Source organism: Chiloscyllium punctatum, chromosome 25 (assembly GCF_047496795.1).
Source record: "Chiloscyllium punctatum isolate Juve2018m chromosome 25, sChiPun1.3, whole genome shotgun sequence".
Lineage (NCBI taxonomy): Eukaryota > Metazoa > Chordata > Chondrichthyes > Orectolobiformes > Hemiscylliidae > Chiloscyllium > Chiloscyllium punctatum.
The window spans coordinates 64,306,403-64,330,128 of record NC_092763.1 but is presented as its reverse complement, the minus strand read 5'-3'; the positions used below and the strand labels follow the sequence as shown (position 1 = coordinate 64,330,128).

General features: G+C 39.6%; 1 protein-coding gene across 6 annotated transcripts in view; it reads right to left on the bottom strand.

Moving 5' to 3' along the window:
• nexmifb (neurite extension and migration factor b) overlaps nt 1-23,726 on the bottom strand; it is a 314,997-nt gene that overhangs the window by 147,266 nt on the left and 144,005 nt on the right. The window contains exon 1 of one of the 6 annotated variants that reach the window (XM_072595430.1): nt 1,541-1,562. The exons of the other annotated variants lie outside the window; for them this stretch is intronic. The gene's annotated coding sequence lies outside the window, so the exon portion shown is untranslated. Of the gene's footprint in view, nt 1-1,540; nt 1,563-23,726 lie in introns of those variants that run through there. 6 annotated transcript variants of the gene reach the window in all.

The following is a 23,726-nucleotide window of genomic DNA, read 5'->3' as shown; positions in this document are numbered from 1 at the left end:
TGTGGACTTGTTGGACCGAAGGGCCTATTTCCATACTGTAGGTAATCTCTAATCTAATCTTGCCACCTCATCAATAAAGTCCTTGGTGATAAGGTCTACAGGTGACAATCCCAAACCACAACCACTTAAGGCCCTGAAGTGGTCACGAAATGACCACTTAAGAGTCTCAACTTGTCCACCTGTTTCACTAGCCTGTGACAAAGGTATCTGGTTTCCCAATAGAGAAACCATGCTGACCCACTGTCAGATTGCTCCAATCTGGGACAATTGGTGGCATGAATACAAGGAAAAGGGGTGTCTTCTGAAAGCAATTTCTAGCCCTCACCACTGACCCTGCTCTCCCTGCTAATTCTACCCTAGAACATAAAAACTTAGTTTCTCATCACTGGACCTCACACGGAGTAGGCTTGGACCTACAAACTTGAAAACCAAGGCCTCTGATTGGCTAGCAGTTCCTGGAAAAATGGTGTCAAGGTCTACAATAGGCAGAGAGACTTGCTCTTGCTTGCCTGTAAGCTCTTTATGACCTGACTGACCAGTGATTGGACAAGGTTTCTCTGCGACTTGGAGTGCTGTGTTAGTTATCTCATAACACACTCAGCCCCACACCTTGGATGAAAATAGGATCAATCCACCCTATGTCCTAAGCAATCAGCATATTACCAGCCTGGCTGAACAATCTACCAAGGTGAATCAGAGTGGTGCTGGAAAAGCATAGCAGTTCAAGCAGCATCCGAGGAGCTGGAAAATCGACATTTCAGGCAAAAGCCCTTCGTCAGGAATAGAGGCAGAGAGCCTGCAGGGTGGAGAGATAAACGTCTGGTTTCCAGCATCTCAAGTCATTGATTTTACCTAATCCACCAAGGTGGGAACTGTCAACCTCCAAACCATGCTCATGCCTCCCTGTAAATGGATGGCATCACCATTTTCTTCTCAAATCCACTGTCAGTGCGCAGACTCATGAGTCCCTACGACCAGTTGGAACTGGCCTTGAGAGCCAACATAAATTGAGGCAAGAGAGAGGCCATGTTCTTTGGGTACTGGGTCAACCGATCCTTTACCCCCTTTCACCATCAGGACAGGTTACCTGAAGATGCTGAGTATTTGGTTCAGAGGGGCTAGGGTGTGCACCAAAACTTGGGAGAAGCTTGTCACCAAAGTGAGGCTGAAACTAGACAGTTGGGCGCACTGCTCCCTCTCTGTTGCAGGTAAAAGCCTGGTCATCAGGTGTGAGGTACTCTTGGTGTTGCTGTATGTGGTGTAGGTCTGAACCATTCCCTGAATCTCAGTCACCTGAGCCATCCTCCACTTCACCTGGAGGTCAGTGTCCGCATGTACAAACTTCTGGATAAGCGGGGCGATGAACATACCCAACACTGCCCTCATCCTGATGGCCACCTTAGTGTGCAGCTGCATCAAGCTGTGTGTGACCCCTAAGTGTCGCTACATACTGAGGTTCTACCTGTCCCCAAGTTTGTGAAGGATGGGACTGGCCTCACTGCTGCAGAACTCTCCAAAATAGGGGACCGTCCCATATTACCTGCGTCCTGTGGAGAAATTTGCGAAGAAAAATATCTTTGGCCACAAGTCCATCAGGCAGTGGTCAGCATGCAACGTTCTCAAGACCCTGTGGGGAAAAAGGAAAGGGTGGATCCTGTTGGGTTGTTCCTGAGCAGACTGTCAAAATAATTTGGCAGAATGCCTCCTCACCAGAAAGGTGGTGAAAAGGCACAATCTGTAAGCTCCGTTATCCATGCCCGACTCTCCGCGGCACCACATGCTGCCTTCGAAGCAGCAGCATTGGGAGGGGGGTGCGAGACTGTCACACATCTCCTTCTGGAATGTGTCTTTGCAAAGCAAGTCTGGACAGAGATGCAGTGGTTTTTGCCCTTGAGGAAGTACTCTGTGCTCCAAGGTCTGTTCCCTGGGACACACACAGAGATAAACATCAACTGTGCCTGGAGGACCATCAACTTGACAACAAAAGCTCTTTGGTCTGCCTGAAACTTGCTGGTCTTCCAATTGAAAGAGTTGACCCCGACTGAGTGTTGCAGACTAGCACATTCCAAGGCTGAGGGACGCACTAAAGCTTGAGGCCGCCAAGGTGCATTGGGGAAAGACCACCATGTAAGGTCTTTCTGCCAAAGCATAGCAGGGGTTCATTCAATTATCAGAACCTCCCAAAGCCTCAGAAACATGCCTATAGGTTATTTGCAAGGACAGAGAAAGCCAAACCCCAAACTCCCTGTAATAAAAATGGTATAGATCTGAACAGCTTCATTAACTGCGTATGTACCGAAGGATTATTTTTATGAATAAAGTATATGTTTGCAATTAAAAAAAAGTCAGGCTTTTGCTGTCATGGGAAGCATGTTAAAGACAGAGATAAGCTCTAGTCTAAACCCTCAGTGGATCTGTGGTTGCACTGCCTAACAATTTGTACTGGGAGTGTCTTGGAGGGCCTGTGTATTTTCAGATTGCTCATATTTTCATATATTTTGGAAAGTAAACTCATGTAATTCACATAATTTCACCAAGGTTCTATAATCTCCTAGACTAGTCTTGATCACCGGAGAGGATCTAAGTAGAATTTTCCAGATTTTTTTCCCCTTTATTGGCCCTGGGTCTTTTTCATATTTTTTCATTCCCAGAAAATTCTGTTAAATTGTCAGCTATATAAGGAGACTCATCTTAATTTAATTTAGCCAATTTATATTGATCTTAACAATAAATTTGTAATTAGGAAGAAAATAATCTTGAATGATCATGACATAACTGTGTATTCATTTGTACGATATTATATATTTGGTTAATTCACTACCAATTATTTACATACTCAACATTCAAATGCTATCAATTAGGATTGTACAGTTAATAAAAATTTGTGTTAGTACAAAGGCTGTGTTGTCATAATTGGTTAAAATATTATTCAGTTAGTACTTTATGTAATACTTCAGAGCAGGCTGATACTGTAATGTTAAAATAATCCAAACGTGTTCATATTAAATGGTTTGTTACATAAAATTAAGATAATGTTATTTCCTATTTGTAATCATGTACTTCAGAGGTTTTGTTTAGGGGTCATGGTGCCTTTGCGCCATATTCTTGCTGAGAATTCTGATATTCCTGATCTTTAAATTCCATCAGTAACTATCTATTTCAATGTATATGACATATTTTAGATAGTGATCATTACAATGTCTGAAAAACAAATTAAAAATAGTATGACAGCAGGAGATTGATAAGATCAGCTTTAATAGCTGATCACTACCATAAATTCACATATCTATTTACAACAAAGGTGTTCGACCACCAGATCTCAATATACTGAAATTCAGTACTCTTCAACTCATGCACGCTTTTGTAATTGTAGAACTAATAATCACCCAGCTTCACCCATAACAGAGAAAATGAAGATATCCTAACGAAATATATATCGGGTTGCTTAGAAATTAACTCCACTGCTCTATTTACGATTTTTGTGCTGATCAAGATGAGGTAAATCAGTGTCGGAGCAGTTTTCCAGACTTCAAACCAAGTGGAACCATAGCAAGGTGTACAGCAGAGATCCCTCAAACCCAGTTTTACATCCTAGAAATGGTCTTGCAGCGGCTGTGTGGCATTTCTGGTACTAATCAATATTAAGAATACTTTTAAGCAAGAAGGATAAATGAGTGACAATATGTGCTGGATTCCAGAATCTCAGGCAGTATTCCGTATTTAAGTCGTCAGGATGTATGAGATTTTACCAAAATGGAATGACAGCATATTGCAATGACCTTACGAGGATTTTTGCGACTTGGAGACAGTCAGGACTGCAGATGCTGGAAGCCAGCGTCAACAGGCCCAATGCCTCAGTTAGAATGTCACACAGTATTAGTTTTCTGCCAAGTTCTGTCCCACATTGGTTACTCTCCAATTAGCTTTTCTTCCATCCATCACAGGTGAAACAAAATAACACAAAATACAAAAAGATGTGAAGCTGGAAAAGCATAGCAGGTCAGACAGCACCCGAGGAGCAGGAAAGTCGACATCTCAGGACCTGACTAAGGGTTTCGGCTGAAACTTTGACTTTCCTGCTCCTCGGGTGCTGTCTGACTTGCTGTGCTTTTTGAGCTTCACATCTTTTTGCATTTTGTGTTATTTTGTTTTACCTGTGATGGATGGAAGAAAAGCTAATTGGAGAGTAACCAATGTGGGACAGAACTTGGCAGAAAACTAATACTGTGTGACATTCTAACTGAGGCATTGGGCCCACGCAACTCACTGCAAAAAAAACCCTACTTATTGCTGAAATGGGCACAGCCTTGTATGTAGATTCGGAAATCTTATATTTGACGCAAGCAAATAGACCTATTCAACCCTGAAGAGCCGACACTCGTCTCTATTCTAATTACTGTTGCTAATAAATGAGTTCATAGTTTCTCAAGCATTTTTATAAGATATTCATAGGTTTTCCAGTATATTGGTAGAAGCCATCTGGCCACTCATTATTATACATATTTATCATTTAAGGGTCACCTTGAAAGTTCTTTTTTAATTTTCAAAAGTTTCTTGTTACTCCTCCTTTCCCTGCAGGGCCAGCCTTTGTCACCCTTCATGCAATGCAAAAAATGACAACCAACCCGGAGGTTTCTCTTCTTGAGATTTGACTACAGTGAAGTTATTCCCATGCAGTATCATGAACAAATGTTCAGCTAACTCCCTGAAGTGCAATGCTGGCAAGAATGAGCAGCAGGAAGTCTGGGGCTACAATGGGCATTTGAGAAGGGAAGGAATAGAATAGAAACTCTGGGATAGCAGTGGTGGACATACTACACAAAAGAAAGCACAGGGCAATGGCACTGGATCAGGTAGAGTCAAGTAACACCTGAAAGAACTGCCAATGGTATAAATCAGAAATCAAAAATAGAAATTGCTGGAAAAGTTCAGCAGGTCTGGCAGCATCTGTGGAAAGAAATCAGAGTTAACATTGAATGGGCCTTTCGCAGAAGCAGTTGAACATTTCCAGCAATTGCTGTTTTTGTCTCAGAGTCAAGTAACAGTTGGTTTTGGGTAGAAAGAAAGTCTACATGTGACAGAAAATTTTTTCATGCAGTGATAAGCAAGCATGAGAGAATGACTGGGGATTCAAAGACAATTGTAGTAATCAGGCAAAGGGAGCAGGGAGTCTGACAGGGAGTAAGCCAGACAGTAACGTGCATCTATATAACATAGGGAAAGAAGTAGTAAAAGGAATAAAGGCAGCAATGATTGGAGGGTTAGTAGAGTTGACTAAACGTTTGGTTGAAAAGATTTCAGAAGCAGAGAGTTTGTCAAGAGAATAGGTGTAGATACAGAGCTCAGTGCAATCAGCACTGTAACAGAGAACTTGAAGTAAGGTCAGTAGTAGTAATGCAGACCACTTCATAAACACACTAATATAAAGATATTTATGCTATTCAATGAAAGAAACTTTCATGGAATTACTACATCTGGAGAATTATTTTAATCAATAGACTACTTGACTGTGTTCCTCCATTCCAAATATTATTGTAAAGGAATATTCCTATCACAAAGAATGGCTTATGCCCGAAACGTCGATTCTCCTGTTCCTTGAATGCTGCCTGACCTGCTGCGCTTTTCCAGCAACACATTTTCAGCTATTCCTACCACAACCTGTTCTACCTCAAGATAATATTACAAAACCTGAAAACACCAAACCACATTCGTCACAATTTAACCACAGTTCAACTCATTTTTCAAGCTTACAGCTGTTTACAGCTTGCTCTGCTGTAAATCTTTTTCTGGCTTCAAAATGTATTCAGTGCTGTCCATTTTGCAAGTTGCCTTGAAATACTTAAACTAGCTGCAAATTGTTCCACTTTGGATAATACCGAACAGTCGTGTTTAAAGATGTGGTAACAGGAAAACGAGAAGCTCATAAAATGATTAGACAGAGTCAAGATGACTTTATGCAAGTGAGATTGTGATTGACAAATCTCAGAGTTTTTTTTGAGGTTGCAGCTAGCAGGGTAATAATGGGAACCAGTGGATGTGCATATTAAGCTTTTCAGTAAAGCATTCAATCTGCTCCCATTAAATAGTTGTTACAGAAGATTAGGACTCATGGGATTGAGTGATGATGCATTAATGTGGAAAAAGGAGTGGATATTAGATAAAGAAGTAGAAATCTCTGGTATTTTCGGATGGCATATAATTAATAATGCATCACGTGGATCATTTTGGGGCTTCAACTGATTACATTCTTTATCCTTGTCTTAGAAAGTGGCACTGTGTACAATAGATCCATATTTACCAACTATGCACAACCAGATAGGAAAGCAAGCTATAAGGAACATAAAAAGAGGTTGCAAAGAGTTAAGTGATGGTAAGGAAGTAGCAGGTGGAGTAAAATGTAGGAAACTGAACTTGTCGACTTTGGTAAGAAAAATGGGAAACAGATTTTATTTTAAAACATGGTTATGTACATCTACTAGTCTGAGAGATTTGGGGAATCCTAGTAAGTGGACAATCATTTAGAATTGAAATGAGGAGAAATTTCACAGAGAGGGTTGTGAATCTTTTGAATTCTCTACCACAGAAAACTGTATTCAAGACTATAAATGACAGATTTTGGGCACTAACAGCATCAAGGAACATGGAATATAATGAGTGGATCTCGAAGTTCAGCTATGATTTTGTTGAATAGCAGAGACAAGTCACATGTTCTACTCCTCCTTTTATTTCCTGTGTTCTTAAGCATTTGTTAAGTTCTTATAATCAAGTTTAAACTATTCTGTGACAGTGTAATTAAGTTGGGAGCAGTGGGGTCAGGGGAAATTGCTGATGTACTGTCTAAGTCAGATAATATGTTAATGATGAAAATAAACACTGTTAGCAATGAAGAGGATTTATAGCTCAAGTGAGGTTGGGTAAAAAGTAGTGATTACACACAGCCTCAGAATTTGCCCAATGAGCAGGAGGGTTTGGAGTAAAAAGTGAGGGATGGAAAATTTTTATGGTAGCTGAAACCAGTTACTTTGGCCACACCAACATTCAATTTGTCTATCCATGATCATGTCAGACATCAGTTGGTCAGGGCAGACTTTACACTTGAGTTCCAGACAGGAACTGGATATTTCCTGGATACCGAGAGAAACAGATTTTGTACGTAGCAAGTCAATGGAACGTAAGATATAGAAGAAAGAAATAAAAGTTTTTAAGGGAACAGATGATGACATGCTCAGGACGTAAAATACGTTATTGCTGGAGTTATACTTTTTGAACTCAGAACGAAACTACAGAAGGACTGTCCCAATGGTCTGCACCTCAGAGGAAAGGACGGTGCAACGAAAGACAGCAGAGTTAAAGAGTTGGGCATTATAGAGAGGCTGAGGACAAGGAGGGACATTATATCATGAGCACCCATGCAGAGGATATCACTGGTAAACACAGTACTTAGTGACAGATAAATTTATAAACCTTAAGTCAAGTTAGAGGCAGAAACTACATTATCAGATGGTCAAAACATAGGTAAGAAGAGAGAGAAGGAACAAAGGGGAAGACCAGAGGTGGGGAGGTTTTTGAGCTGAGGGATTGGCCAGTGCTGTGGGAGAACTACTTTTGCCATACAAATTGTTTCTAACTTAAGAATGATAAAGTTCACAAACTCCTGTACATGGTGTTGGAAATGCTATGGTCAGTAATCATACAGCATGACTATGCAGGTGAAATTTAATCAACAGGAATAGATGATCATCAGCTGAACTCTGAGCTTAGATTACATGTAATAACTGTTCAGTGAATTATAAGTTACATATAGATTGGGTTTAAGAAAAATGCCTTTTCACATATTCAGAGATGGCAGTTTTACATGGATTTCATGTCAAAGACCTTCTCAAAGTATAAATTATTTCAGAGGCTTAGAAACACACAAATTCAATATAATACGACTTTAACACAATTTCTGAGTTCAGGTGACTCCAGGAGAACATTATGGTTTGTGTCAGTTGAATTCCTCCCTGGTTGTGTTGCAGCTTTGTAACACATTCCAAGACTCATTATTGCTTTTCACTCCACTTCCTGCAAGCCCTACAGAAATCATAGCTAAAGCAAACAAATGAATTGTCAGCATTTAACATCATTTATGAGAACTTAACGTAGAAAGAAATAATTGTTCAGTGTAGAAGCAACTGCTGAAAATTGTACTAATTGTTTCTTGCTGACCATCGCTATTTACAATACTATTTGTCATGTAGGAGTGATTACTAAGTGTTGACATTTCTTTCAAACAGAACAACTGCAGCACACGAGAGATGTTAGTTTTCCTCAGACACAGCACTCAAAACAAATTTACACAAGGTACTGGCTTTGAAATCCTCTGCTCTAACAGCATCAATAGCATTTCACTCACGTTGCTGCTGGTCAGAATTCGCCATTCAGTCCAGGTCACCACACCTGTCAGGATGAATCACAGTAACCCAGCAGATTTGTTTCAGTGCCTCTATGTTTATTTCATCTTATGTCTATGAACAATATCCTACTAGAAACTCCTTTGCGTTTCTGTCAAAGGATGTCATAATGGATGAGAGTTCAGAAATTAATACTTAAACAAAATAATCCTGACACTTTCCCAAATATCCATTTGTCAAATGACAAGCGCTTGCAAAGAATTTTAGATTAGATTAGATTCCCTCCAATGTGGAAACAGGACCTTTGGCCCAACCAGTCCACACCAGTTGACGAGTAACCCACCCAGACCCATTTCCCTCTGACTAATGCACCTAACACTATGGGCAATTTAGCATGGCCAATTCACCTAACCTGCACATCTTTGGACCGTGGGAGGAAACCGGGCACCCGGAGGAAACCCATACATACACGGGGATAATGTGCAAACTCCACACAGACAGTCGCCCGAAGCTGGAATCAAACCTGGGACCCTGGCGCTATGAGGCAGCAGTGCTAACCACTGTGCCGCCCCTTTATCTACAGAAAGTGGAATCAAAATTAGATTTCAAAATCTAATTTTGAAAACATTGAAAAAACTTTTATACTTACTTTGTGAATACTGTATTTCCATGACCCCATTCTTTCTATTTTGCACCCTCCTGCCTACCAGCCTTTATCTTGTTTCATTTACTTTCAAGTAGTTAACAAAATCCTTTGTTATTAATTTTTCCACTTTGTCATCTTACCACTCTATTTGACCAATATTTTGGGAAGCTTTTCTTCAAATATTTTAACCTGCAAGTGGTCATGTGTAATCAGCCATGGTTGATACCTGGCACTGGACTGGAATAGCAGGTTTACTTCCTTTCAGGAGATCATTGAATTCATTGGGTGTTTTAGAACAACATGATGTCATGGCTATACTTGTAATTGATACATTTCTCAAAAAAGAAACAAAATTCATATTCTTAAACTGCTAAGGTACGATTTGAATTCCTTTTACTAGACAAATACCTTCTGGACAGAGATACCCAGTGGCTCAATTAATAGCATCTGTGCCTCTGAGTCAGAAGTCCCAGGTTCAAGTCTCATTCGAAGACTTGTTAGGGAGAGAAAGGGTTGTCATGATGCGCTTCAACAGGTTGATAAACAGTGAGCTAAACCTTTCTACACTTCCTCAATCTTTCCAAAAGAGGAAAGAGTGTGAGTGAAGATACAAACAAACCCTCTATTCCCAGTAACCAGGTGTTAGTGGAAACGGTGGAACTGACTTCAGTAACACTGGTCTGCAAAAAGCAAGAAGTGAATCTCTCTCCAGTAGTTCCCAATAATCTTTGTCATTGAAACAAAAATGCGTCCATGGTCATTGGGTGATGTCAGGATTGGCTCAACTGTGACGTCCTGTCAAGCTGCTCTGAGGAAATTAACTATCTAATCCATTGTGAAGAACATTCATTTGATTAAAACACCAGAAGGCTGACAGTAAATATGAAACACCAATGTGGCCTAAGTCATTACAGGAAAACGTACTTTGCAGTTAAGTATATTTTACGATTTAAACAGCATAAATTTATAGTGAGAGAGATTCTGGCTTCCTATTTGAGCTTCTGTTGATTCATGAACTAACTCCTCGCAATCCTTTCCTCTGGGCAAACTGTTGCTTGTTTCAGAAACTATTTTATGCTCCCCTCTATTAAGCACTGATTCCACACTGTAATCAGGCATGAGGAATAAGCAATTCATTGTGCTCTGTAACAACTGCACTCCTTGGATGTTTAAAAACCAGAGGGTGAGCATTTGGCATACCTCTGCTTAATTCAGAAAAGTGTTTCATTGACTTATTTGAAAATGGTCACCTCATTACAGATTTTACACAATGCTAAATGCTTAAGCTACTGAAAGATTAATGATTAAGACAATAAACAAATAAGAAAATGGAAAATGCCATGACTTAAAAAACACATAAGTGGACATTATGTTAAAATGTGAGGATTGTAATGCAAAGAGAAAAGGTGCTTACTGCACTTTTAAAAAATCCATAATGAGCGTTTTCTATACATCTTACTATTCATTAATACACCAAGTGGTGTGGGGATAATTATTGTTTGCAGATGCTATACATTGTATAGTGAAATATCAAACCATACTAAAAGGGGAGGAAAAAAAACTGATACCAATCAGGTGGATGGGCAGCTATTGCAACAAGTGACAAGATCATAAATTACTTAAGGATCAGCAAAGCTAGTAATACTATTTACATCCTTTAGACCCCAATATTGTATCTTACATTTTCTTAGTTAATTGCACAACTTTCACTTTCACCACACGAGTTCTGGGTTTGAAAAAGGACAAGTTTGGGCACTAGATATTCCAGGTTATAATGAGTCCAGGGAGGGAAAGAAAGCAAGATGGGTGGCAGCATTCAATAGCAGATCATTACAGGACTGGAATAGAGAACATATCAAAGGATTTCGTATAACCTCAGAATGTGTTGGAAGCAAATTCAACCAGGAATTTCAGAAAGATATTGGAAAAGTATCTGAAAAGATTGGCATTCCTCCAACAAAAGGGTGCGAGAGTGTGATTGTTGAGTCATTCTGACAGGGAGTCATGGACACATTGGGCCTTGTAGACTCCCTATGAGCAGTAACTATTCTATCATTTTAATCTTTAGTAATACTTTAACTGATCTATCCCATTCCATTTACTGTGTTTTTTTGTGGCTGAACTGGAACCTTTGAAATTTTGGTTTATGTATCATCTTGAGATGAGCCACTGACCACATATCTTGAGTACTGTGCGCAGTTTTAGTCTCCTAGTCTGAGGAAGGACATTCTTGTTATTGAGGGAGTCCCGCAAAGATTCACCAGACTGATTCCCAGGAAGGCAGGCCTGACATTTTAGGAAAGACTGGATTGACCGGACTTGTACTTACTGGAATTTAGAAAAATGAGAGAGAATCTTTTAGAACCATATAAAATCCTGGTGAGACTGGACAGTCTAGATGTGGGAAGTATATTCCCAGTGTTGGAGAAGTTTAGAACAAGGGGTCACAGTCTAAGTGGTAAGCCATTCAGGGTTGAGATGAGGAAGAATTTCTTCACTGAGAGTTGTGAACCTGTGGAATTCTCTACCACAAGCAGCTATTGGGGCCAATTCATTAGATATATTCAAGAGGGAGTTGGACATGGCCCTTGTGGCTAAAGGGATCTCGGTGCATGGAGAGAAAGAGGGCATGGGATATTTAAATTACATGATCACCAGTGTTCATATTGAATGGTAGTGCAGGCTCGAAGGGCCAAATGGCCTACTCCTACATCTATTTTCCATGTTTCTAAGTTTCTATCTGCACCATCAAGACATTCCCCATCTCTACTCCGGTCTCAAGTCATGCCCCAGAACCCTCACTCATGTCTCTCTTATCTTGAAATTAGACTATTCTATTGCAGTGGAACCAGCTTCTCATATTTTACACCCCACAAACTTGAGATCACCAAATAATGTGATGCTTGTATCACAACACACACTAAATCACTTTCAGCTATTAACTATGCACTCACTGATCTACACTGGCCCTGGCTAAACAATGCCTCAATTGAAAAACACTCACCTTTGTTTCAAATCCTTTCTCTCTGTTATTGCCTCCAACTCCAAATCTTAGAACATTGGCTCTCCACAAAGTGTAGCCTCTTGAGCATTCCTAGTTTTTAATGCTTCCCCATTGCTGGGCATGCCTTCAGTTACTAAGGCTCTAAAGCTCTGGAATTCCCACCCCTATTGCTCTTTCTTCCTTTAAAATCCTCCTTGAAACCTCCCTCTTTAAACAAACTTTTTATCAACTGCCTTAATATCTCATGATATGATTTGCTGACAAAATTTGTTTTACAGTGCTTTACCATGGGAGATTTTATTACATTAAAGTCAATACACCAATGCAAGCTATGGATACATGGCTAGTCATTTGTCTCTGCTCTCCCTCCTCACTTGTATATTTTTCTTGGTTCTCAGTGATCAGAAATAAGTGCAGAAGTGGATATAAAAGTTTGATCTGTCCAGCCTGATCATATCTTCCTCTGACTTGAAATTGTTTTTAGCTACTTGGTTCAATATTTAGCACTGTTGATTTTTGTTCTGCATTCATTAGATAAGTGTTGAGTCTATCAAGGTTCCTAGCTTTTACTGATCATAATTATTAACTATTTCAACACTAGTCCTGTAACATGCATATTGTCCATTTTCTCTTTCTATGTACAACAACGCATTAGGTTTTAATTGTTGTAATTCAGCCACTCTTGTCTTGGTTTGTTTGCTCTGTAGTTTATGACAGTCTCCTCAGATGTCACCTATCTTCTTAGTTATGAGTTGGATAGACTGCTGGTCCCAAAACCAGGTCAGGGGCATTCATCTTGACATTGGTTTTCCAACCAGCATTCTTTAATTAAATATTTGTTCCTTCCTAAGCTTCATCTTGAATTACTACAGCATTGAGCTGCATTCATAACCGCTAATGTTGAATTTTATGCAATACCCTTTGCAGTCTAGTGCACAATATTAATTGTTGGTTAACCACTTCATCAAACAGATTGGTCATGCCGGATGCTCCTCATCTAAAGCCACACTGACTAATGTATCTAAGGTCCCATTGCACTGATAATCTCTGTGTGTAATCCTGATAAATAATTTGTTATTTTATGTTGATTAATTCTGGGCCAGCTCTTGGCTATGCGCATTAAAATAAACAAAAAATATTTTGAATGAGAAGCAGGCACTGGACCAGCTCTTCCAAAGGCAGAAAAATAGATGATAATTTAGAAGAATAGAGCAGGATGCTTTGAAAAGCGAAAGCAGGCCTCACTGACATTCTCACGCTTTTGTAAATGGGTCAAATGTTATACATATTACATCTAAAAATAACACATTCTAAATTGATGAGTACGATGTTCAGTCTCAATTTAGGGCCCTGTCCTTCAGCACATCATTAATAACAGAAAAAATGTTGTTGGCAGCTCAAAAGGATCAGGGGAAAACATTAGGATCAGACAGAAGCAAAATCAATGGAACCGTACTAATTGTCTGTATTGTGCTCAAGAATTGGAAGTAAAGAATGAAGCTGAACAGGACAGTGCATTTTTAAGTGTAGACAACATTTATAAATAATTTAAAACAGCAGTAATTGATAACACTTCCCAAGTTCAATTTCCTTAGAAGGCATTTGTACACAAGATCATCAGCAAAAATGACAAATCTACCACAACATCCAATAATTATTCAAAACTGTAAAGTGATTGCAAGGCTAAATTAATCTCGGAGCTCCGGCCACTTTCAGGAAATTATGCAAACATCTGGATTAGGGCTATGCCCGAGAAATCACTGCCTCATACAAACCCCCAATTGCAAAACTCGTAACTGGAATCTTAAGGTTAGAAGTCACCTTCCATTAACAACACAATGCATGAAGCGAGTTTGTCAACTAAGTTAATGAATTCATGCAGCATTTCTATTTGGTTACAAAGGTGTTGCATTGAAGAACAAAGCTGAATGAGTATACATTCCTTTAGGTATACAAAAATGGTAAAAATAATTGAAGGTACAAATACAGTATAAACGCAATGTTGAATAGCTTACAGACATCTATCTTGAGATATTTATAATTCTTAAAATTATTAGACTGGGTTGTTTTGTACCATACAATTTCATATTTCAATAATAATATTTAAATCTTACTTAAAAACGGAAGTGTTACAGGCCACTATGTTAGCCTTTTTCAACTGTTCTTAACATCTTTCCACCCCATGCCACGGCTTAGCAGTTAGGAAAATGGTTTCCAAATTGCAAGGTTCATAGTAGCTGATTACAGAAATACATAATATATCCTTTAGGAGGAGAAAATCTGCCAACCTTACCTGATCTGGTCTATAAGAGATCCAGATTCACAGAAATGTGGATTACTCCTAATTGCCCAGAAGGCATTTAAAGATGGGCATCAAATGTTGGCCTAGCCAGTGACACACACTAATTAATTTTAAGAAAGGGGAAATCATGGGCAAATAAGATATCATTGAATCTTTTCCTAATCTCTGGTTTATAATACAAAGACAAGTATCATTTTGTCTTAAAAGACTGAAACACAAGCAGATTGGAACACTCTGCACATCACTTTAAGCTGCAAAGGTTCCAATTTCAAGTACTTATTGGTAATATCAACTACAAATTTTCTAAGGTTTCAAACATTTAATAAAGGCCGGGAAATCTATACAGATTCAAGATGGAAAAAAAATCTGGTAATAGGGAAGATCATTTTTTGATCTTGAACATAACAAGCCGACAAGTGGTTTGAGCACATTAATCAAAATTAAGATTGCTTTAATTGTGCTCAATTTAACGGATGAAGACTTTGAGACTCCAGGCCAGGATCGAAATTTGGGTCTCTAAAGATGACAACTAAATTAAAATTTGCTCTCTTATCAAATTATGTATGCTGCTTTATGTATCCAGATACATCACCATCTGAAAAATGGTACAATTCATGTAATCGCATCAACTTTGGTGGGGTGGTTAGCAGCAGTAGTTGCAGTTAGCTACATCCTAAAACTTACAGAATCTTAGAGACACTTTCTTTCATAAACAGAGCTGTCAAAATTAGCTTTGTTCGAAAGAGAAGTCCAGCTTTGTATTGTTAAAGCATTTGCAATACCTGGATACAGTGAATGGGTATTATTGCATTAGGTAACCGCGCTGTTGAATGTCACATTAAGATTTACCCAGACTGACTATGTCACACAGACTTGGATGGAGAATTCCATATCACTTGCCCTTCACTCCTTCCTGGAACATCTTGACAGCAAGAACAGCTACATAAGAATCCTACTCATTGACTACAGTTCAGCCTTCAACACTATTATCCCCTCATGACTGATTACTAAACTTAGTGATTTCGGACTAAGCCCCACTCTCTGCAACTGGATCCTCAATTTCCTGACCCACAGGCTACAATCAGTGAAGACTGCAGTCAATATTTAATCTTCATTAACACTCAACACTGGAGCCCCCCCAGGGGTGCATACTCAGCCCCCTACTCTACTCACTGTATACCCATGACTGCATCACCAAATACCAGACTAATACCATTTACATTTTCAGATGACACTACCATAGTCGGTCGAATCTCAGTTGGCAATGAAACAGACTACAGACGAGAGGTGGAAGACCTGGAAAAATGGTGCACTGAGTACAACCTAGCTGTCAATGCCAGCAAAACCAAGGAACCCATTAGTGACTTTCAGCGGGATGTTATTCATGTCCCCCTATGCATTAAAAGCACAGAGGTGCAATAAGTGGAGAGTATCAAGCTCCTGGGAGTGGTCATCCACAACAAGCTTTCTTGGTCTTTCACTTGGACGCACTTGTTAAAAAGGCCCAACAAAGTCTCTTCTTCCTCAGGCAGCTGAGGACATTTGGCATTATGGTGAATACCCATGTCAACTTTTATAGGTGCACCATCAAGAGCATTCTGTCTGGATGTATCACTACCTGGTATGGTACCTGTACCATTCAAGATCAGAGACTGTTACAGAGAGTGGTGAACTCAGCCTGGACAATCACAAAGGCCAACTTCTCATCTACAGAATCCATCAACCAGGCCCACTGTCAAGGAAAGGCCGCCAGCATTCTCAAATATCCAACCCACCCAGGCAATGTTTTTCTACAACCTCTACCACCAAGAAGAAGGTGCAGAAGCCTGAAAACTCACACACACACACACACACACACACACACACACACACACACACAAAATAGTTTCTACAATACTGGTGCTAGAATACTGAATGGACTCACAAACTCTTAACATTCACCTGTACCTGTGTTTATGTTTTTGTCACTATTTACCTATTATTTATTTATCTATGCTACTTAACTGTGTGATGTGCCTGTATTGCTCACAAGACAAAGCTGTTCACTGTGCCTTGGTCCACATGACAATAAATTCAATTCGACAGTCCAACTAGACATCCTGACGTGATCAGATCTGCCATCTTTGGCTCCTGATAGAGTTGACAATTCCATTGAACTAGCCAATGTAACTTGTACCTATTACACAACAAACTATATCTTCTCATTAAGATAAATACTTTTCTTGCTAAGATTCACACTAGTTTATTCTTAACTGATGTTAACGTAACAGGCGTTTAGCAAGCAATAGAAAGATAGACTATTTCCATTTAACAGAATTGTGATTTTATTAAAAGACAAGTATACAGCATTTTTATAATACAAAATATTAAAGCTTGAACAGACATTACAAGGGAATTGAAACAGCATCAAGACACAGCAACTTAAAAGTCATCATTGCTAGAAATTTAAAAGAGCTTTATAATATTAAGAATAAATAACTACATTAAGAATAAATGATAGAAGATATAGTACTAGAGGGCATAGGTTTAGGGCGAGAGGAGAAAGATATAAAAGGGACCTAAGGGGCAACTTTTTCACGCAGAGGGTGGTACATGTATGGAATGAGCTGCTGGAGGAAGTGGTAGAAGCTGGTACAATTGCAACATTTAAAAGACATTTGGATGGGTATATGAATAGTAAGGGTTTGGAGGGATATGGGCCGGGTGCTGGCAGGTGGGACTAGATTGGGTTGGGATATCTGGTCAGTATGGATGGGTTGGACCGAAGGATCTGTTTCCATGTTGTACATCTCTATGACTCTACATCAAAGATTTATGATAAAGATGGGCCAAACAGAAGAAAGCTTTGGATATCTTGGAGAAAACAGTCCTTAAGATACAGGATTGCTTCAAAATTACATACTAAATCTCAAGTTGAACAAATAATTACACTATTGTACTTAATATGACTTGGAGGTGCCGGTGTTGAACTGGCATGGACAAAGTTAAAAATCACAACACCAGATTATAATCCAACAGGTTTATTTGGAAGCACTAGCTTTCAGAGTACCGCTCCTTCATCAGGTGGTTGTACTTAATATAGCTTTCAACTGATGACATCATAAATCGCCAAAACATAAACTATAAAAGAAAGAGGAAGTTTACTACCTACTAACCCTGAGAAAGAATAAAACTCAACATGAAACACAAACATGAGACAGATAATACATTTACAAAGAGCAGTGATATAGACAACAAAGCTTCACAGTTTAAGTTCTTACATTGTCTGAACTATTACATTTTAAATTTTTAGTTGTTTGATTGTTGACTCACATCCTTAACAGCAGTAAAGTTTGTAGCTTTGAATCCTCAGTGAATATATTCCAAAGCTGTTTTTTTCACCAGGCACTAATATCAGAGGTTGCTAGAAACAGGGAGAGAAAAAGAACAAGCCTTCCATCTTCTGTTATAAATCCATATTCTTCTCTCTGCTTTTCAGTTATATTATGAAGTCTAACTGTAACTTTTGACACAGCAATTTTGATTTCATTGGTGCATGATGAGCTGATACAAATTCAGGGTCAACTTTTCAATCCTGTCTTTCAAAGAAGAATGATCAGATCCAGGGACAAAAATAATACAAAGTAAGCAGTAGTTCTCGAATACCATGATCACAGATGTGAACATGTCTAGTCCACCAGGTAAACAACCACAGAAGGCAAATGAAACTATCCAACCAAATTAACAAACTGATCTAATGAGCTTACAGATTTCAGCAGATTGAGGGTAAAGACTTCCATGAACAGAATGAAATTGAGCACAATTTAACTCCATTGAACCCAGATGACAGAATATAGTCTAAAAGATGATATTCGCTGGTCTAAACATTTAGGATTCTGCAAAGAAGAAAGCATTTGTTTCAGAAAAGCTGTCTTCTACTATGGGTGTTTATGAAATTAAAAGGTCCCCAGATGATGACGTGTAGCAATGACCTGAGTTAGTAGTTAAGAATTCCTCTGGAAAGGGAATTTGGTAAATTAGAGGTCATCCAGGTAAGTCAGTGGCCCAGCTACCACATTTAGCAGGGACAACATCCTCTACAAAGGAAACTTTAGAGATAAGTGATCTTGAAGCAGTGAAATTATTTGTATACGATCAGGAACAAGAACAACAGTCCTCAAGCCAAAGAACCACCAATCTTACATGTCTTAAGAGAATGTATTCTGGAAGAACTGTGAAACATCCAGATATTCAGAATTAGTGGAATCAGAAATCGGGGGAAGATGGGGTTGTGGTAATTGCAACAGTAGTCAAATGCTACATTCCCCAGTGGGCTCCAGGCATTGCTATTTCCTGCAGTGGAAAGTGACTGACATGTATGGTGGGCAGCTTGGTGTATAAGTTGTCAGTGAGTTTTTGGATAGAACACAGTTAATACAGGCAATCAAAAACAAAGGTTGGATAGTTCTCATGCTCCCTGTGAATCTGCAAGTGATACGTACTATATGTTTGTGAAACTTTATGTTTGTGAAGGCATAAATGTTAATTTTCGATTCAAGAAGATTGGAAGGAGATGTAATAAAATATAATGGCTCTAAATAGGTTATTATTGGAGACTGCATTAAGCTCCACCCAATCTGATAACTTGATACAACCTTGCATGGGGAATCGAACAATCCAGCTGTAGGTCTTGATGAGGTCAGAGCTGTCATCTCCCACTCCAGCCAGTGCTGGTAATTTTGATTTTGTAGCCAACAGAACTTTTACCTCCAATAAAACAGAGAACCATGGTTGCTGAACATCTGAAATAAAATAGAAATTGCTGGAGAAACTCATGAGATCTGGCAATACCTGTAGGACGAAAGCAGAGTTAACATTTCGAGTTCAGTGACTCTTCATCAGAACAGATGAGTCTTCATCAGAACAGTTGATGTTTTGAATTCAGTGATTCAGAAAGTTAACTGTTTTCTTCCAACTGATGCTGCCAAACCTGCTAAGTTTCTTAACTATTAAGATCAGAAATAATCTGTATCATGTTGTTGAGACAATTGCCACTTCTTATTAAGGCTTGAGTAGTTCACCCTGTGCCATTGTTAAATAAATGAACCTCAGACAGTACAACATCAATCTCTCGGTGCAGTGTTAGCATGCTTGGCTGTTAGATTGGTGGCTAAAGACCATCTCGGAACGGTGTCTTCATTGTTTTGGCCATATCAGCATTCATTGGTGCTCCCGTGATCCAGTGGTAGTGTCCCTATCTCTGAGTCAGAAGGCCTGAGTTCAAATCCTGTCTGCCATGAATGTGTGTCATAATATATCTGAACAGGTTGATTCTAAATAAATTAGGAAGGAGGATTGGTGGAAGCTTCTCAACCACAAGTTGCCATTGGTTGGTTCCACAAATGTATCATTTGAAAACTTATAGGAAATATGAAAACTATCAAAACTTTGTTTTTGACTTGCCTGCATTAACAGTGTTTTCATTGACCAAAAACTTTTTGAAAATCTATGCTCCAAGTTGCTCACCATAAGCTTAGTTCATTTTCCACTGTGAGAAAAAGCAACGTCTGCAGCTGACTGGAGAATGCAACATTTCCTCAACCTAAACATAACTCTTCTGCAATCCAACATATGAAATATGCCGCAAAGAAAATTAACTATAATGAACTGTTTGTTGTTTTCTTGAGTCTGTTCCACAAATGGTATCCCTTACATCCCTCTATTTGCCTACTAATTATTTTTGATGTCTTAATGATGTATGAACTAGGGCAGCACACACTGTTAATGCCTACCCAAGTTGCCTCTCAATCTCAATGAATGCCACCAATTCAGTACTACATCATCCACATATCTTTCTTATATACAGTAGGCTGAGAGATTCAGGATTAAATCAAAAGATGATGAAACATCTATGTAACTTTGATATTTGATCCAAGCTTCTAGATGTTTAAATATTTTCACATATGGCAGATCATCACAATCAACAGATATAAAATTTCTGTGCTTATTCAAGGAAAGGTTTTACAGTAATCTATAACAATAACAGTAATTTATTCCAAAAAGTAATCCCCTGCTGTTTAGAGAACTGACATAATATTGTACACACACAGCCCTAATGCTCACCTATTCTGTACATTATATGCATTTGTGTTTCAGCAGTTCCAATTAATCCCTATGAAAGCTCTTCGCAAGAGACGCAAATTTTCTTCAAGTTCAGCAGCTCAGTAGTACTTAATAAGAAATAAATATCACTACATATTACATAATGAATATATATATATATATTATATATATATATATATAATTAATGGATGCTCTCAGTAACTTCAGCAGAGATCGATCATCTAAGCAGAAACAGTATTCCTGACTTACGGAATGAAGTTATCCTTACAACTATAGTGGTGGATAAAATCATAGGGAAACTGCTTCTTGATGTCATTATGTAGTACATATGATCATCCCACGCACACCTCCATAAGACAACTTTGGCCCGCTCTCGAACATCACTCAGAAGGAGTGTGTTAAATAATTTAAAAGAAATATAAGCCTTTCTTCCTTGAGTTATTTTGTGTTCAACATGTTTATGGAACTTCATCTTACAGGAAATGCAGCAACCACTCATTCTGGGCATCTGATACGAGAGACATATATTGCTAGATCTGGTGCAATGCTGTCAGCAGCAAAGCAATGTAACATTTATTCTTTCCAAAGAATATGCCCGAACCTAATCTGGAACAGCATCCTCATTTTACCACATTGGACATTCTTTCTGCAACACCATCCACCTTTGTGTCCCCTCATCATCAATTCAGTGTAAAAATCAGAGGTAGTCTTCATGATGTGCAAACACAGCCACTAAGAACTGGATTGAGTGCCCAAACTAATTTCGCGTAGTGTACAAAGAGCCAGAAAAGTGTGATGACCTTCATATAACAATGTGCAATGAACATACAACGTGCTAACTTACTTCATTACCTTTCCAAAGTGTTTTCTTAAAATAAACAAATTAATTTAGAAGCATGTTTTACCAACGGTTATTTCTATATGCATTATGGAATTCACAACCTCAAGTCCTGAGACTCAACAAACATATGGAAACAAGATGTAACTTGTTTGTGTAATTTTGATTAGCCACCTATTTTGACAATGTGTGCTGTTGGCTTGCGACAAAAATGTTGACATAAAAACAAGACATAAATGTGAACTGTATTTAGGATTCTCTGCTACTCTTGCTTTGGAAGCGTGTCTGTTAGCCAGAAACTTAGGCAAGTTCAAGATACCAATGAACAAAAAGAGTTACCTTTTGTATTACTCATTCTTGGGATTATGGGCTTCATTAGGGAGGTTAGCATTTAATGCTCATCACTAATTGTCCTTGAAGGTGATGGTAAGGCAGATTCAAGAAGCTATGGACCGTTAGGTCAGGATATCAAAACTGACCCAGCAGCAGTGAAACAACAGCAATATATTTCAAATTCAAGATGGTATGTTAAATGAGAGATAGTGGCATTTCATGTGATGTTGCCTTCATTCTTTGAAATATTTAAAATTCATGGGTCCTAAATGTACTCATTTGCTAAATCGCCTTTGAAATCCTTAGATGAAACACTGCTTGGATTTCAATGAGAGAGTTATTTGCCAAAAGCCTTAGACTGTCTCATAGTGATTTGGCACTATGATAACCATTCCTTCAGGGTTGGAGAAAGTGAGGAATACAGATGCTGGAAAAACACAGCAGGTCAGGCAGCATCCGAGGAGCAGGAGCATCGACATTTCGGGCATAAGACCTTCATCAGGAATGAGGCTTGTGGGTCAGGGCTGAGAGATAAATGGGAGGGGGTGGAGTTGGGCAGTGGTAGCTGGGAAAGCAATAGGTGGATGAAGGTGAGGGATAAGGTGATAGGTCAGAGGGGGCTGTGATGGATGGGTCCGGAGGGGGATGCCGAGTTGGCGGCTTGGGACTGGGATAATGTGGGCGGAGGGGAAATAAGGAAGCTGTTGAAATTCATATTTTCCCATGTGGTTGCAGGGACCCAAGGCAGAATATGAGGCCTTCCTCCTCCAGGTGTCAGGTGGTAATGGTTTGGCAATGGAGGCAGCCCAGGACCTGCATGTCCTTGACAGAGTGGGAGGGGGAGTTGAAGTGTTCAGGCACAGGGTGGTGGGGTTGGTGAGTGCAGCTGTCCCAGAGATGTTCCCTGAAACGATCCGTAAGAAGGCGTCCTGTCTCCCCGATGTACAGGAGACCACACAGGGTGCAACGGATGGAGTAGATGACATTGGTAGAGGTACAGGTGAATTTCTGACGGATGTGGGAGGATCCCGAGGGGCCTTGGACAGAGGTGATGAGAGTGATGTGGGCACAGGTTTTGCACTTCCTGCAGTGGCAGGGAAAGGTGCCAGGAGTGGGGTATGGGCTGGTGGGTGTGGACCTGACGATAGACAATAGGTGCAGGAGTAGGCCATTCTGCCCTTCGAACCTGCACCACCATTCAATATGATCATGGCTGATCATCCTTAATCAGTATCCTGTTCCTGCCTTATCTTCATAACCCTTGATTCCACAATCCTTGAGAGCTCTATCCAACTCTTTCTTAAATGAATCCAGAAACTGGGCCTCCACTGCCCTCTGGGGCAGAGCATTCCACACAGCCATCACTCTCTGGGTGAAGAAGTTTCTCCTCATCTCTGTCCTAAATGGTCTACCCCGTATTTTTAAGCTGTGTCCTCTGGTTCGGCATTCACCCATCAGCAGAAACATGTTTCCTGCCTCCAGAGTGTCTAATCCTTTAATAATCTTTTATGTCTTAATCATATCCCCTCTCAGTCTTCTAAACTCAAGGGTATACAATCCCAGTCGCTCCAATCTTTCAACATGAGAGAGTCCCGTCATTCCAGGAATTGACCTGATTCTTCCAGTCTACCTGCATGTTGAAATCCCCCATAACAACTGTAGTAACATCTTTGCGACAGGCCAATTTCAGCTCCTGATTCAACTTCCATCCGACATCCAGACTACTGTTTGGGGCCTGTAGATAACTCCCAAGAGGGTCTTTTTAGCCTTAGTATTTCTCAGCTCTATCCACACTGACTCTACATCCCCTGATTCTAGGTCCCCCTGTGCAAGGGACTGAATATCATCCCTTACCAACATGGCCACCCCACCCCCTCTGCCCATCAGTCTGTCCTTACGATAGCACGTGTAGCCTTGAATATTCATTTCCCAGGCCCTGTCCACTTGAAGCCACGTCTCAGTTATCCCCACAATGTCGTATCTGCTAATTTCCAAAAGAGCCTCAAGCTCATCCATCTTATTTCTAATGCTTCGTGCATTCATGTATAGTATTTTTAATTTGTTACTGCCCTCACCCTTCCCATCAACTCCTATTTCACTCAACCTTA